We start from the raw sequence: 17,467 nt of genomic DNA, 5'->3' as shown, positions 1-17,467 counted from the left end.
AGTTTTAGGGTTTGCTCCTACGGGTTGCATTTCCTCATTTCATATCCAAATCAGGGTGTTTTTAAGCTATTCTGATCTATCCTACCCTTATCCCCCCTTTTCGGATCATTTTGCATGCTGTTTTTGACCTAAATTGAGTTCTCAGGGCACAACTGCGCCTGTGTTGTGTATCCTGCACCTGTGTCACATAACTTGCGCTTGTGTACCCCTACACAAGCGTAGAAGACATCACACAAGTGCAGGATTCGCCCTACACAAGCGCAGAAGTTAGTTTCTGCATCCCTTGTGGGCCCCGCAATGTCCCGCAAGCAAGTCAAATTCATAAAATTGAAAACATGGGTTTTTGAGATACATACCGCTGCTCCCGCATCGTTCAGTTGGCTGTATGTGCATACACATTCTCTGAGGTGATCTGCCATTGGAATTTTCACCATCTCTCTACAAGTGTCCTTTTCCAGAGCAACAAATTCTCCTCTTGGGCTAGTGCAAATGAGAAATTTTCACTCTCTTGGTCTCATTTATAGATCTTTGTCAGTGCATAGATGGATGTGCACCCTCTTCATCTTATGTTGGTCATGGTCTTTTGCATCTTTAATTGCTTGTCCTTCGTGCATCCGATCTCTGATTAACGGTCCGTTCGATCCTATCATTTTTATCGATCAATTGTCCTATTTTTTGCATGTTTCCGGCCAATTCCTCGAGGGGGCAGGCATATGTCATTGTCAGTATCTGGGGAATTTTTATTATTGTTCTTTGAAACAACGCTTAAAATTGCATTGTCTCAAAGAGGGGCAAAATGTAGACACCTAAAAATGGTCAACGCTTGTGGAATCATACTTTAACATTTACGCATTGCCTTATTTTAGGGTTTTTGCATCGCATTAACATTTCTCCTATGATACGCATTTGATCTTTATCATTTGTGAACATCGAGTCATTCTTCTACATTCTTCATTCGTCTTGCTCTCAAATTTGGTCTTGTCGACAACACTATCCAGTCATGATTTTGATCAAGTTTATCCTGTCGCATCATGTGCGTGCTCATTGGTCATCATTTTTGGACATCGTCAATCCTAATTAGGGTTTTGTCCTCTTATCAATCTTGTCATCTGGTGATCGATTTGTCATTAATCCTTATCATTTTCAATCTTGTCATTTTAACGATCGATTTGTCATCGATCGTTGTCATGTTCGATCTTGTCATTTTGCGATCGATTTGTCATCAATCGTGGTCATTTTCAATCTTGTCATCTTGCAATCTATTTTGTCATCGATCCTTGTCCTCTTTTCAATCTTGTCATTTTGTGATTAATTTGCCATCGATCATTCTTTGTCTCAATTATGTCAATTTGGATCAATTAGTCATTGTTCCTCGTCAATTGGTGCATTTATCAATCAAATCATTTATCAGCATTGGTCATTTATCAAGTCAGAATCATGATCAAAATCGAATTGACATCAATTATCCTTTGTCAAGACCTAATTGTCATCCTTGCATTTCTAATTCATCTTCTAGGGTTTTATGATTTATTCATTTAATCCTGTTTGTCATTTCTCTCTCTAGGTTAAATAAATTATTTATTTATCCTAGGTCTTCGAGTCACAATTAAATGTTTATTTAATTGGCTAATTATTCCTCTTTTTGTGAATTAATTAATAAATGTCAAATTATTAATTAATTTACCTAATTTCACATCATTCCTCAATTTCTAAATTCCCTCTTTGTGAATTAATTAATAAGTGAAAAATTATTAATTCATTCACTAATTTCCTATTTCCTCATTTTCTAATTTCCTAATTCCTATTTTCTATTTTTCTAATTTTCCTAATTTCTAAATTCAATTTCCTCCTATTTTTCTCCTAATTTCATGGGAATGACATTTCAATTTGACATAATTTGTCATAATTGACAATCAATCAATTTTGACATAGAAAGTTGTCATAATTTTGTCATGAATTATCAATCAATCAATTTTGCATAGAAAGTGCATAATTTGTCATAAATTTGTCATAATTGACATTTTTGATTTACAATTTCCATTTGAATTGAATCATGCTAATTTGATCATCTCTCCAATTTATCTATAAATTGGATGAATTTCTTCAATCTCGATCTAATAATCACATTATCCAACTAATCACTTTGTCAAATCAATCACGCTTCGAGTATTTCTTGAGCAATCATCTTGTCTACTTGCTTTCATATCATGATCATGCACTAGTAGGTGAGATCCACAACAAAGTAATTTGAAGAAGAAAGAAGGACAATGGAGCTGCATGAAGAAGACATTCGAATCTGCATCTGGTTTGCTTAGTTTTTAGTTTTGAATGTTTTGCTTTCATGTCTCTATTGAGTGTGTTAGGATTGATCATTGCATGTGAGCTTTCGTGATTGAGCTAGATTACTAATATTGATATTTGCTTTGATGATTTCCGATTTCGTAGCTACACTCAATAAGAATCATTGTTGCTTTTTTATACATTATTTCAAAAGGTGTAAAACCAATTGGTGTTTTCCATGTTGTTCTATATGCCCAAATGGCTTTAGGAAGTCTTTGAGACCAATATTTTTTATGAACAACTACTGCTTTAGTAAGAATGGCTTTTAGATCCCTATTTGTGACTTCTACTTGACCATTTACTTGTGAATGGTATGGGGTAGACTTCTTGTGCCTTATATTGTATTCATTAACCAATGCTGCAATCAATGTGGAAGTAAACTGTGGTCCTTGGTCTGAAATAATTTCTCTTGGAACTCCATACTTGGTAAATATTTCTTCATAGAGAAACTGAGCCACTTTATTATCTCTTGCATGTGTCATAGTTCGTGCTTCCATCCATTTGGTTACATAATCAGTACATACCAGAATATAAGATTTTCCATTGGAAGGGGGATCAATTGGCCCAACAAAATCTAATCCCCATTTATCAAATGGTGCAACTAATATACGTGGATAATGGTATCTCATCAGATCTAGTAGGTCTACCCATGCCCTGGCATTTGTCACATTTCCTTGTGTATTGTGTTGCATCCTTATATAATGCTGGCCAATAATATCCTGTGCTCAATATTTTAAGTGTTGTTCTCTTAGCAGCAAAATGTCCTCCACATGGCTCATCATGGCATGCATGAAGGATATCATATATTTCATCCTCTCTAACACATCTTCTCATGACTTGGTCAGGTCCATTATAAAATAAACAATCAACAATCCATGAGAAGTTAAAGCTTTTCTCAACCAACAATCTTCTTTCTTTAGGAGAGAAATGAATTGGCATTTTATTAGCAACTAAATAATTGGCAATATCAACATACCAGAGAGTGTGTGCTTGTATAAGGAATAAATGTTCATCTGGAAAATCATCATCTATGGCTGCAAGATCATCCTACAATTGAAGCCTAGAATGATAATCTGCAACCACATTGGACCTTCTTGGTTTATCAACAATTGTGATATCAAATTCCTGCATCAATAGTAACCAATGAACCAATATTCCTATAATTGAAGGTTTATTCGTGAGATATCTGATTGCGGTATGATCAATATGCACAAATATCGGATATCTTGTTATATAATGCTTGAATTTGTTGAGTGCATATATAACTGCTAACATTTCCTTTTCAGTAACAATGTAATTTAGCTTAGCCCCTTGCATGTTCTTGCTGATATAATAAATTGCACTCTCCAAATTATCAATCTTCTGTCCTAAGATTGCTCCTATGGCATAGTCTGATGCATCTGTATGAATTTGAAATGGTAAGGACCAGTTTGGACCTTTAAGAACTAGTGCTTGGGTTAATGCTTGTTTGAGCTTCAAGAAAGCTTCATTGCATGAGGAAGTCCAATTAAATTCCATATCCTTGGTCAAAAGAGAATATAAAGGGCTTGCAATTTTGCTGAAATATTTGATAAACCTTCTATAATATCCCGCATGACCAAGAAAACTTCTGACATCTTTTTGCTTTACCGGTGCAGTGATATTTTGAATAACTTCTATTTTTGCTGGGTCAACTTGTATTCCATTTATAGAGATATGATGACCAAGAACTATACCTTCCTGTATCATCATGAAGTACTTTTCACTATTCAATGATAGATTGTAGTCTTCACACCGCTGCAAAACTTTCTTCAGGTTCTTCAATGCTTCTTCAAATTCCGAACCATAGGTTGTAAAATCATCCATATAAATTTCCATGCTGTCCTGGGAAATATCTGAGAATATGCCTATCACTTCTCTTTGAAAAGTAGCTGGAGCATTACATAATCCAAAAGGAAGAACATAATATGCATATGTTCCCCAAGGACAAGTAAATGTAGTCTTTTCTTGATCCTCTGAGGCAATTTGAATCTGGTTGTAGCCACTGAATCCATCAAGAAATGAGAAGTACCGCTTCCCTGCGAAGGAGTCTAATACTTGATCCACAAATGGTAATAGAAAATGACCCTTTCTGGTTTCCAAATTCAAAGCTCTGTAATCCACACATACTTGCCATTTTCCTCCTTTCTTGGGAACTATCACTAAAGTTGATACCCATTGACTATCCGAAATAGAATAGATAAATCCAACATTTAACAATTTCTGTAATTCTTCTTTAACTATTTATCTTAATGCAGGATTGATTCTTCTCTGTGGCTATCTAAGTGGTCTATAGTCTTCTTTTATGTAGATATGGTGGGTACAAATTGTAGGATCAATTCCATGCATATCCTTCTAATCCCATGCAAAAACTGTTTATGACATTTGAGCAAGTCCACAAGTGCTACTCTTTGAGTTTTTGTAAGCTTACTGTTGATATTCAAATATTTGTTTGAATCAACCTCCACTTTGATAGTAAGATCAATCTGAGATACTTCAGAAAAATGAGAAGTGTAGACTTCCTGCATCAACAGAGTATGCAATATATCAGTGGCTGTAGGAAAGTATGATTCTGAAATATTTGATACTAACTCCTATGACTGCTGCTCTTGTCTTAACTCATTTGTCAGAATTTTTATAGAGAATTGAGTCATCATCATGAAGTTGGATGAATGGTGCTCTATTAATCATCATAAGGTGATTGACAGAGTCAACCCCTTCTTCAAATTCTTCTCCCAAGTTAGGCCAAACAACTTGTTGTTGATCAAATTGGGGTTGAGCAGGAGAATACAGAGCTAATGTTTTGGTAGTATTTCCATCTAAGATAGTCATATCCCCTGATCGACATCCAATATATGCATCAGCTGTAGCAAGCCAAGGTCTCCCCAAAATCACTGGATATCCTCCCAATGTGGCCTTAGGAGACAAGATCATAAAGTCTGCAGTGTATTCCCAAGAATCCAAAGCAACAACTATATCTTCAATCATACCATTAGGTCAAATTGTGGAGCTATCAACAAGCTATAGGACTATAGGTGTAGGTTTGAGACTAGTTATTTCAAGCCACTACATAATATCCCTTGTCATAACATTAATGGATGCTCCCAAATCTATCAATGCATTCTTTATTTGAGTGCCATTGATGACTATATTCACAACAGGGCTACTAGGATCAACATACTTAGGATTTGAAACTTTTCCTAACATAATATCAGCCAATTGACCCATTACATGCACTGTTTGTGAATCTTTTTTCTTTCTACCAGGCTTCTTTAGACATGCTTCCCTAAGTGCCTTACTCTATACAGGGACATCCTTTATATCTTGTAACAATGGAATTTTAATACATACATGTTTCAACTGATCTATAATATCAAAAATTTCTTCCTATTCTGGAAGAATATCTTTTTCTTGCAACCTATGAGGAAATGGGGGTATTTGCAGATTTTGAGGTATTGGGGTTGTTGGACTAGAGATTTCTTGTTCTTTTTGTATTTCAGTTATAACTAGAGGGGATAGATTAGGCAAAGTTGTCCCAGATCTGAGGTGAATATCACTTATAGATAGAGAATAGGTTGAGTATTGATTAGGATTAGTTGAATAAACTTGTTGTTGTTGGGATTTTCTATTAGGATTCGACATTGGTTGAGTGAGAAACTGTGTGGGTTTAGGTGGAATAGTAGTGGCTACAGGGGTAGGCATTATTGCAGGTGGTTGTGGTTGCTGCATAGGCTGCTAATATCTAGAAGACTAATTTGACCATGGCTGACCTCCCCTCCATTGAGGAGTAGGTTACCAATTTCCTTGAAATTGCTACCATGGTACTTGAGGTGGAGACCAATTTCCTTGTGCTTGCTGCCACTATGGAGTTTGACTGGCAAAATGCTACCCTTGGCCTTGAGGACCATACCAATTTGGATAACTACCAAAATTTTGAGCATATGGAGATTACCATTGGTAATTATTTGGTGCATAGGAATTTCCACTATAACCAGAAAAAGAAAGTGGATCGAGAGGCATACCTTGTCTTGGAAAATTTGGCCTTCTTTGAGAAACATAGAAAACTTGTTCATCATCACCTTGTATTGTCTTGAAATCAGGAATTTGCAACCATTTTACATCTGCAGTCTCTTTTCCTTTGTCTACAATGGGGGTAGAATTATGCAAGAACTGCATCAACTTCCTCGTGCTTCTTCTTAGCTGAGAGTGTGTCTAGTTGAGTAGCCATATTGTTTATGATATCCTCCTTAAAGTCCTTCAACAAATGGTGCTATTCCATTCTAGAAACTCCATTACCAGATGTTGATGAAGAAACTCCTAGCTTGAAACACCTATTCTTCTTAGAAGTAGATCTGGAATACTTCTGACAAATTTCTCCAATGTCATTCCATGTTGATTGTGTTATGTCACCTCCTCCCATCAGATCTAAAGCATCTGTACATTCATCACTGATTCCTCTCTAAAATATCAACTTGAGAGAATCTTCATTTGGAGTGATATGCTTGGACTTTTTGACACTGAATAGAAACCTCTCCAGATAATCTTGAAGACTCTCATCTTCTTTCCGTGTCATTCTAAAAATATCATCCTCATGGCGATCAGTGCCTCTACAATAATCCTTGTATTTCATGAGAAATAATCATTTCATCTCATCCCATGTAGTGATTGTGCTACTCCCTATACTCATAAACCATCTTAAAGATGATTCTTTCAAAGTGGCAGGGAATATTTTGAGTCTATGGGCATCTGTAGTATAATCAAAACTCCTACAGAGGACATCAAACTCAAACAAGAATGTGTCTAGGTCCTCTGTCACATAGAATTTAGGGAGAAAAGAAGCTGGAATGTTCTTGAGATTAGCATTATCATGTTGATCAGAGATAGGGAACTCAAATGTTGGTGCCATAGGTGGAGGTGGATTATTCCCACCAGGGGGTGGATTTCCTTGCATTGGGATTTTGGGAGAATTCATTAAATGAAGTTCCTCTTCAGGAGGTCCAAAGAGAAAATGGAGACTGTTCTCAGGAAGTTCAAATTTAGGATGGTTCAAATTTTCTGGGATTTGATAAAGTGCAACAAAAGGATTTACATTTGGGGGGTCATATGGATCGATTCCTGCATGATTAGGATGACTGGGAAGGAATCTACCTTGAGCATCTCTTCTTCTCCTATGTATGCAGGTTTATAAGAATTACTTAAAACAATCAGGGCTATTAAAAACAACCAAATTGCAAATTAAAAAGATAATAACCATAACAGGTTCTTAGTTTTACACCATCCCCGACAATGACGCCAAAAATATTTGGTCCAACAATAGGAATAATAACTATAATTAAAGTCTCAACCCGAAGTTTGGACATTCACTCTGTAAAGTTACTATCTCCATAATTGGATTTCATTTGATTGTCAACCTAGGGACGTATTACTTGAAATGGGTCTGCACTATATATGCACTAAGTTCCTACGATAGCTACCCTGCATTACTGCAACAACTAAAATCTATTTGAGAAAAGTAAGCAAGAATTAAAACAACTGAATGACTACATGAAAACTCTGTATTAACATAAAACTCACTCAAGAAATGCTAACTAAGCCCAAAGTTGTCAAACAAGAATTACTCTATTTGCTTTGGCTGTAGGAACAGTCAATGGATCTATTTCCAGTGGCTGCAGGAACAGTCAATGCAAGGACATCTACTCCAGCAGAAAAATAAAACTAAATTTAACAAAGGCACAAGAACACTCACCAAGTGGCCCCCTTTGGATGAGTGTATCCAGGTTTCCAAAATAACTCTAAGTGCTCAGAATAACATAAATTTATTCATTGTTTCTCAAAAGTCGATACATTATTCTGAATGAAAGGAAACTCAAACACTCTACAACTTTATTTCTAAACCTTCTGCTCTTTTTCCCTCTCTTTCTTTCTGACCTCAGAAAAGAGATGAAGACACTTATTTAAAAGAAAACAACAACTTCCTACAATTAAGATCACGCCGATGAGAAGAGGCAGATAACATTCATGAAAGAGAACAGTCGGAGTTAAGCCACTAAAAACATGGATCTACACCAAACCACAACCAAGAATATAGAGTGGCGGTATTACAAGATTGATTCCCACTAAAGTCATACATAAATGAGTCTTGCGTGCCCTGCTACTCCTCTACCATTCCTTATGCTCATTATCCTCTTCACTGATTTGAACTTTTAGTCGCCTCCTTGAACATCTCTAACTACCATCAACATGACATGACAACCTTCTGCCGTTTCTTTAAAAGGTTGTTCATGTTTCCCCCAGAAGAATCCTTTCAATGATAATCTAGAATGTTGATCACATTTCTTTTAAAGTATCCTCTCAATTATGTTCCATAATATTATTTGTGTTTCCTTCAAAATATTCCTCTAAACAATTTTATGAAAGATTGTATTACAAAGTTACCAATGATGATATTTTGGTTATTGAAGTATTTGTGGATGATATCATTTTTGGAGGTGAAGATGGATTATGTAAAGACTTTGCTTACAAGATGCAGGAAGAATTTGAAATGTCTATGATTAGAGAGATAAAATTTTTTCTAGGTTTGCAGATTTCACAAATAGATAAAGGTATATTCATATGTCAAACATAGTACTTGAAGGAACTCTTGAAGAAATTTGGTATGGAAAACTCCAAACCGGTAAGCACTCCTATGACTATAACTGATAAATTGACATTAAAAGATGATTCAACTCCTATTAATCTGACAAGGTACAAATCTATGATTTGAGGATTACTGTATTTTACACAAACCGGACCTGATATAATGAATGCAACATGTATTGTTTCTAGATTTCAAAGCAATCCTAAAGAAAATCGTGAAACGATAGTTAAAAGGATTTTCCGGTACCTACAAGGCACAACAAATCTTGGTTTATGGTGTCCTAAGGATGAAAATTTTGAGTTATGTGCATACATAGATGCAAATTGGGTAGGAGATGTAGATGACAGAAAGAGTACCATTGGCGATGCATTCTTTCTTGGTAGAAGATTGATTTTATGGATCAACAAGAAGTAGACTTGTACATCATTATCTACAACATAATCAGAATATGTTGCAACAACAACTAATTGCACTCAGGTATTATGGATCAAGCAAATGTTGAAGGATATAAAGGTAAAATGCAAAGAACCAATAATTATTTATTTTGATAATTCAACAGCAATTGATATATCAAAGAATCTGGTATTTCACTCTAAGACAAAGCATGTTTCTATTAAGTACAATTTTCTAAAAGAGAATGTTGAAGCAAATGAAGTGACATTGGTTTATGTGAATACTAAAGAGAAAATTGCAGATATTTTTACAAAGCCTTTGCCTAAGGAAACATTTGAATATCTCAGAGGGCAGCTTGGGGTAATTTCCCCATTGGCAGAGACTTGAATGTTGAAGATTGGCATCAAACCGACAGGGACTAACAAAAAAATCTTTTTTCAGCTTTGATGAAGGAGAGTTACTGCTCAAGGGGAGTAGTTAGCTATATGTCATGTTATGTTTTGATTCTTAATTGCTTTAGCATTTGATGTCAAAGGGGGAGAGATATCTATGGAAAAACCTTGTACTTTGGGGAGAGATGTAATTTTGGTTTTGATTTCTGGTATTGATCTATTTTGGGAGATTGCTGGTTTGTTGGTTTTTGGCATTTTGTTTTTGGCACTTAGATGTTTTTTCATCTAGTGTTGCCATCAATGCCAAAGGGGGAGATTGTTGGTATTATGGATGACTTCGTCATGTGTTGCATTGGTTTTGTCATTGATGTCAACACTTATCTTCTTGGAGGTCTACATTGTTGATTTGGCACTATGGTTATATTGGTTTGTTGTTGAACTGACACATTGTATGGTTATTGGCTTATGCACAATCACTGGTATATGCTTCATCGACAGGTTATATTGCTCACCGATAGTGATGATAGCTTGTTATCATCTGGAGATCATTTGGTTATGTCAAAGACATGGATTGGATGTTTGGATTTGGTGTTTTTCTTATTGGTCTAATTGGGTTGACAAATTTGCCTTTACCTATAGATAAGTCTAGGTTATGGACCGGTACATGATATCTATTCCAGATCAGCATGACACATTTTGGAAATGATTTATTGATTGGATAATGTGTAAATGTATTGAGCTGACATATTGTATCGCATCAAGACTTATTTGTAATTGATTTAATTGTAATATCTTTAGTGAGCTGACCTTAACATTTGGTCTTAGGTTTTGTATAAATGATTGTAAGATCTTATTGAAGATCATTATTATGAGTGTGTGTGAATATTGAAGAGCGAAAATAAGCAGATCCTTGTGTGAATCACACAGACATTAGCTGAAGGTTGAAGGAAAGGTTATGAAGGTGTTTGGCACTCATGGTTAGAGCTTAAACTGATACTGAATCCAACATTGCAGATGCTATTCTAAAGTAGTACATTGTTATTGGATTTAACCATCCAATTGTAGTAAGTGTGAGTCCTATTTTGTGATTGAGCAGTGAGCTCTAGGTGGTTGGCCTTTCTACACGTGCAGACCCCATTTGTATACACTTACTATCTGCAGTAGTATCATCTAATTGTGGGTAAGGTTTCCCATTGTGGTTTTTCCCCTTATGGGGTTTCCACATCTAAATCTTTGTGTCATGTGTTGTGGATGTTGTTTCTCTCTCTGTTTCATGCATTAAGTTATATCGGTACTGCTATAACTGTTAAACTATTTTACCGACATTTAAGTTTGTTTTACCGACACTAAGTTTCAAGTTGGAATAATTGGTTTTGATTTATAATTTATTGACAACTGGTTCACAACTGATTCACCCCCCCTCTCAGTTATCCTTCCCTGTTCCTAACATTGAATGCTAACCCACTTATCCCATGGAGCCAAAAAGTTGTATAAAAAACCAACATGCTTGTATAATTATTTTAATCATTAAAACTTATGATGGAAATATATAAAATAGAAATAGGCATTCGAAACACCATAACCTTCTTACATTATTGTATAAACAATAAGTTTAAAAAAACTAGAAAGACGACAGGAAATAGGTTAAAGTTTTTGCAAAATTTTGAGAATAAAAAGTAGAAGCAAGAAGTGGAAGAAGCATCTAGAGCCACTCCTTCAATATTCATTTCTCTAGAACTAGAACAAATTCCAAAGGCTTAGGTTTCTCTAAAATATGAAAGAAGATCTTGTGGATCTAGCCTTTCCATCAGCTAAGGAATTTCTATAAGATTAGTCAACACAAATGGGTCATGTTCAATAGGGAAATATAGAGGTAATCACTTTAGATAAAGATAAAGAAAAAAAGTTACATTCACAAAGGAGAAACTAGTGAAAAGAAGAGTGTACATTCCTACTAGTTACTACTTCTCTTTAAAGGAAAAAAGTACAACTTGCTAAAGCAACTTCTAACACAATGCATACCCAAATGAAAGAATCACAACATAATCCATCACCAAAATTTGAAATCAAATCCTTTGTAATTTAGAAGGTTCCAACCCAAGAAAATATTGTAGAGATGACTCAATAGAATACTTCCATGAAATTCCTCTAGAATTGCATGACTTGCATACTATTGAAATATTGGCACAAGGAGGCAACCTATTTTAAAGGAAGAAATGATAGTGAATTTAGAGGATGATAAAATCGAATTCCTTTATAGTAGTGTCCAATAAAAAAGAAGAATCCTTTGATAAACCTAAAGGATGATGAGAAAAAAGTTTAAAAAGAAAATAAAAAAGACAATTGAATTATCCAACACAAAGAAAACAATTTTTGAGTAATAACATGATATAAAAAAATTAAAAATATTTTTTACTAGAAAAAGATAAAGAAATTTTGTATTTGTAAGAACAAATAAATCAACCATAGAAAATATCAATGGAGTTGCCCTCCAAAAAAGCTTGTTGGAAAAAGACAAGGAAAATTTGGAAGAAAAGGTGGCAAGTATATATCACAAATATGACCAACTAGTGGAAGCCAAAGTGGAATATTGTAAAATAGAAGTTTTTCTTACATATAGAGATCTCTCATGTATGCATTGTATGTGTGATGCCTACATATTGTGGAAATAATCTATTGTAAAAGAACATTTTTTTTTGTTTAAGGAAAAACTATATAGTTATCAAAGATATTTGGTTACCTTCGTATAATGAACCTCTAAATTTTTTACTGTGTTTGAATGTGATAGCACCTAATTGTTTTTCATTATCATTCTTCATCTGATTATTATCCCTTTATTAGATGGTGCACCTATGAAGAGAATTGTACATACCCTTTTAGAACTAATTTTAGTACTTAATATTTTTCATACATTTCTTGAACATTATGTTGAGATTTAAAAAATTGTATATGAGATGAGATTTACTTGATTTGTGATTTAAGGATACCAATTTAAACATAATCTGTATATATCTTAGTTTTTCTAATTTTATGGGATCAATATAATTGACTAAAAGATTGGTAAGTTCACTCATTTTTAATTTTATACTACAATAACATCATATTAAATCATTTTAAAATATTCTATCCCATGCTGGTATTGGCATGGTGTGATAGTTAAGTTTTGGTGTTATTTTTCTTGTCATGAATGTTAAAACTCCAATGGGATGCTATTGCTGAATGTTTAAATGGAGATGTCCCCATTTGTTACCTCATTGATTCATAGCTTTGAATCAAAAAGTGTTTACCCCCAAAAAATACTCTATTCCATAATAACAAGAATCTTTGAATATGCAACACCATGTTTAATTGACATTACATGATTATAATTCCAAACAAATTAACTATAAGGGAAAGGAAAAATCACTAACTTATCCTCAATTATAAGTGAAAGCATGATTCATAATTAAGAGGTCTTTAGAAAGTGTAGTGAATGTTTTTTATTTCACTTAATGCAATATTTTATAGTTTAATAAAATATTTTCATCTTATAAAACACCTTCGTTACATTTCTTTTCTTTTTAAAAAACATGACCCTCAAACAAAATGGAAAAACCCCAACTTTCCATTTTCTAACCCTATCATTAGTTCCTGCCAAAGGCAAGATATTAGCCAATCAATGCGAAGAATTAAAATATTTAGACAAGAAAGCACCTTTGCAAATTTATTTTTTATTTTAAATAATAATAAAAATGACATTTATCTATATTCTTATTGGTTTGAGTGGGTAAAGAAATTAAACTTCTCATGAAAAAAATTATAATTTTTTATGCATTTAGTTCATTAAATTAAATGTCAGAGTGGCATTAAAAGCAAGAGGCACATTAAATTAAATGTTAGAGTGGCGTTAAAAGCAAGAGGTACATCACTACCACTACTCAATTGTAGACAATGGAATTGGTAAATATTTTAATATAAAAATCAGCACGTACACATTGTTATGAGGATAATAGGTACTTTTGTGATTTTCAAATAAGGACAGTGTAATTCCTTCATATGATGGAATACATATCAACCATTGGTACATCATAGATTTGCATGTAATTTAAAAAACAAAATGAATATGAAAAAATAAGACACTCATAAAAGTCAAAATATTGTGAGAGATTTGTCTCACATAAATATCCATCATCTGAATAGACAATCATTTTAACATTTTGTTAATAGGGATATATACATTAGTTTAAAAGAAGTTATTTAAATTTTTAAAATAATTGTGAGATGTTTAAAATAAAATTATAAAAGATATATATAAATAAATCTTAAAAAAATATAATTTTAATAACATATAAATTACCATATGATTTTTTTTGAAAACAAATATTAAATTTAAAAAACATTGTTATTATGTGCAATAAATAAATGGTGTCTATAGAAATTGTAAGTAACTAAACTTGAAGAAAACAAAAATTTCCCAATAAATATTTGTTTATTTTTATAAACTTTAAATTTGTTCAATTTTTACATTTTTAATAAATTTCATTTAGTTTTAACTTTTTATGTTTGGTTTTACTTGTAACTTCAAATATTAAAATTAAAAATTTTAACTTTAAGATTTTGAATATTGTTTAATTTTATTTTTAGTATTTTATTTGAAGAAGGTTCAACTTTATCACATTTTTTTATTTTTAAATATTGACTTTATCTTTAATTAATCTGAATATTATTTGTTTTATATTAATTATATTGTTATATGCATATTTTATACATTTAAACTCTGATAAATTTAAAAAATAGTTTTATTTTTTATTTAATTATTTATTAGCTTAACAAGTTTATTATATATTATTATTTTTCAAGTTTTATTTTAATTAAGATTTGTAACTTTGGTAATATATGCTTAATCATGATAAGCAATCAAGTAATATGCACCCTTTATTTATATCTTTTTCTCCCCCCTCTTTCTCTCACTTTTTACATATGGAGCTATCTCTCCCCCCTCTTTCTCTCTCTTCCTCTCTTCCTATCCCTCTCCCTCTCCCTCTCCCCCTCTTATTTTCTCACTTCACACACACACACACACACATCTCAACCTTCCTCTTTAACTATTGGTAGGAACTTGATGCATTGCGTCTCTTGTTTTATAATCTATTTTGCGCTTCTTTTTGTTTGTTGCAGGTCTAAGAATGGAAACTATTTTACATTGTTGCAAACTAACGATGAATTTGGGAAACATATATATTTTTCTATTTTTATTTGTTGTGTGTATTTCTTAGTTATAATTTTTTTTTTATTAGTGCCCTTGTTTTCGTCATATGTATATTTCTCCTTCCTTTTAACTCTACTATTCATGCAAAGATTTGGGGTTCTATTAATCTTATTTTTGAGTAATAGTTTGTGAAAGGAATGCCCACTATAGCTTCTTCACACCATATTATATTTATGCTATAGGGCACCATTAATATAATGTTTTATTTTATTTTGTTTAATGCTCTAATGGTTGTTACATGCATCCTCTAACTCAAGAGTATTTTTTCCTTTTTTTTAGGGGTGATGATTATGGCCTATCCCATAGGGAGCTATTAACCTTTTAAGGGAGTTGCAGATCACTACTCTAGCTCTATGTCTAGTAGGGGGTTTCCCCCTTTGATTCAATCCTTCTATAGCATTAATTTGTATTTTTATAATTTAACTTATTTTGCACATTTTCTTTCTTGTAAAAATTTCCTCACACACTAGTCAGTTTGAAAGGAACCTGCATAGGCCATATAGGCTACCAAACTTGTCCATTTCTCTCTGCTTATTTTTAAGTAGATCATTTTTTAATTTTTACTATATTTACCTTCATTTGTATCAATCCTTCCAACCAATAGTTATACCACCTAAGTAGCTTTCAAATAGTTGTAGATTTGGAGTCTCCATATAGTGATCGAAATATCCATACACATTGAAATAAATATTAAATACATCCTCATTCACCATATATGCTTATTTATTCTACTATTATTTAAAATTTCAAGTTAATTCCCTAGATGTACAATTTATTTCTCTTGGCTTGTAGAAGGAAATCCACAACATAGGTTACCAATTGAAACATGAACCAAAGGTGAAACTCAAAGTGTATTGCATGCCTTTTATTTTGCAATGATATTATTAAGGAAGGGTAAATCATAGATGTGACAACTATATTATGGCCATCTATGGGGGCTAGTGCCCCTCTTGTGGTGCTACAACATTCTATGGTAATGCCCTAATTTAGGGCACATCCTATGGTTGATAGCTCACAAGTTTTTTTTTGAGAACTTATTATTTAATTTTTATTTATTATTTATTATTTTTTCTTTTAATTTTATTATTATTATATTTTTTATCTAGAAAAATCCTAAACCTTAACTTTTAATATGTCCTTGCTTCTTTTCTTATTTTCTCTCATGGTTATATATGTTATTGAAATCATCTCCATGATTTAATGTTCCCTAATAAGAACAATAAAATTAAGGTAAATTTGTTCTTTTTCTTGAAACATGTAACCAAAAGGTTTATATTCAAGGTAAGTATTTATTTACAAACATCTAGGATATTTATTTTGATTTTCTAAAAAAAGATTCAATGATAGGAATAGAACAATATAACATAGATGCATTCACATTCTAGTCAAGGAGAAATTATATTAAATTAGTTTGATTAGAACTCTTTTTTTTTCTTTTAAAAAATAAAAATATTCCAAGAACTTAAATATAATTGTAGACACTCATTCCCTTTCTTTCCTATGCCTTAACCATTCCTTAAAGTGCATTTTCATAAGATATATTAAAAAAATGTTCAAACACAAGTCTCCATAATATATACACATCTAAACTAATTCACAAATTTGTAATGGATACTACAAATAACCCTATAAGGGTGTTTTTCATTAACTTATTCTTCTTTCTCAACACATTAAAACAAATTGATGTTGTCATCTCAATAGAAATGAGTGATTCTATAAGACCTTTAAATCTACATAAAATAACACAACAAACCACCCACATGTTAATGGAAAGCTCACCTCCCAACCTTAGGCTTTATCACAAGCCACCCTTGAGCTAGGAGGCTTTAGAAACTTGGGGTTACAATTAACACCACACAAAGCCACATAAATTACTATTTTTATCACACAAACCATTAACATACACTCCCATAAATCAAGAAATTTGAAAACATTTGAATCTTCTCAAACATTCAATAAAAGGGTAAGATGAGAAGACAACCCATATCTCTCTTGCAACACAACCCTTTTAGATCATACACAAACTCATTAACAACATACAACCATATGCTCACATCAAAATCATATTAACATTTTCTTACTCAAGCATTTAAACACATAACTTTAAAGAAATATAAGAATATACCTCTCAATATTCCATGAAAATGGATAACAATGTTAATGAAGATCCTCAAGCAAAAATCCATCCATAAACTCCTCATCTCCTACCGAGCTCCTCACAATCCTCTAGCACTCACCCCCTTAAACCAAATTATAAAAAACAAACAAAAAAATGACAAAATCCCCCTCTTTAATCAAAAGGAAGATTAAATGGAAACCTAAATCTCCTCATCTCTAAATGTGAAGGTAAAACTTATCACCTTCACAATTAATATTCTAAAATCGATCCTTACCATGTGTACACACAATGTATTTGAAATCTCCATGGGACCACTCTTA

This window comes from Cryptomeria japonica, chromosome 4 (genome assembly GCF_030272615.1).
Source record: "Cryptomeria japonica chromosome 4, Sugi_1.0, whole genome shotgun sequence".
NCBI lineage: Eukaryota > Viridiplantae > Streptophyta > Pinopsida > Cupressales > Cupressaceae > Cryptomeria > Cryptomeria japonica.
This window is presented reverse-complemented; position numbering follows the sequence as displayed.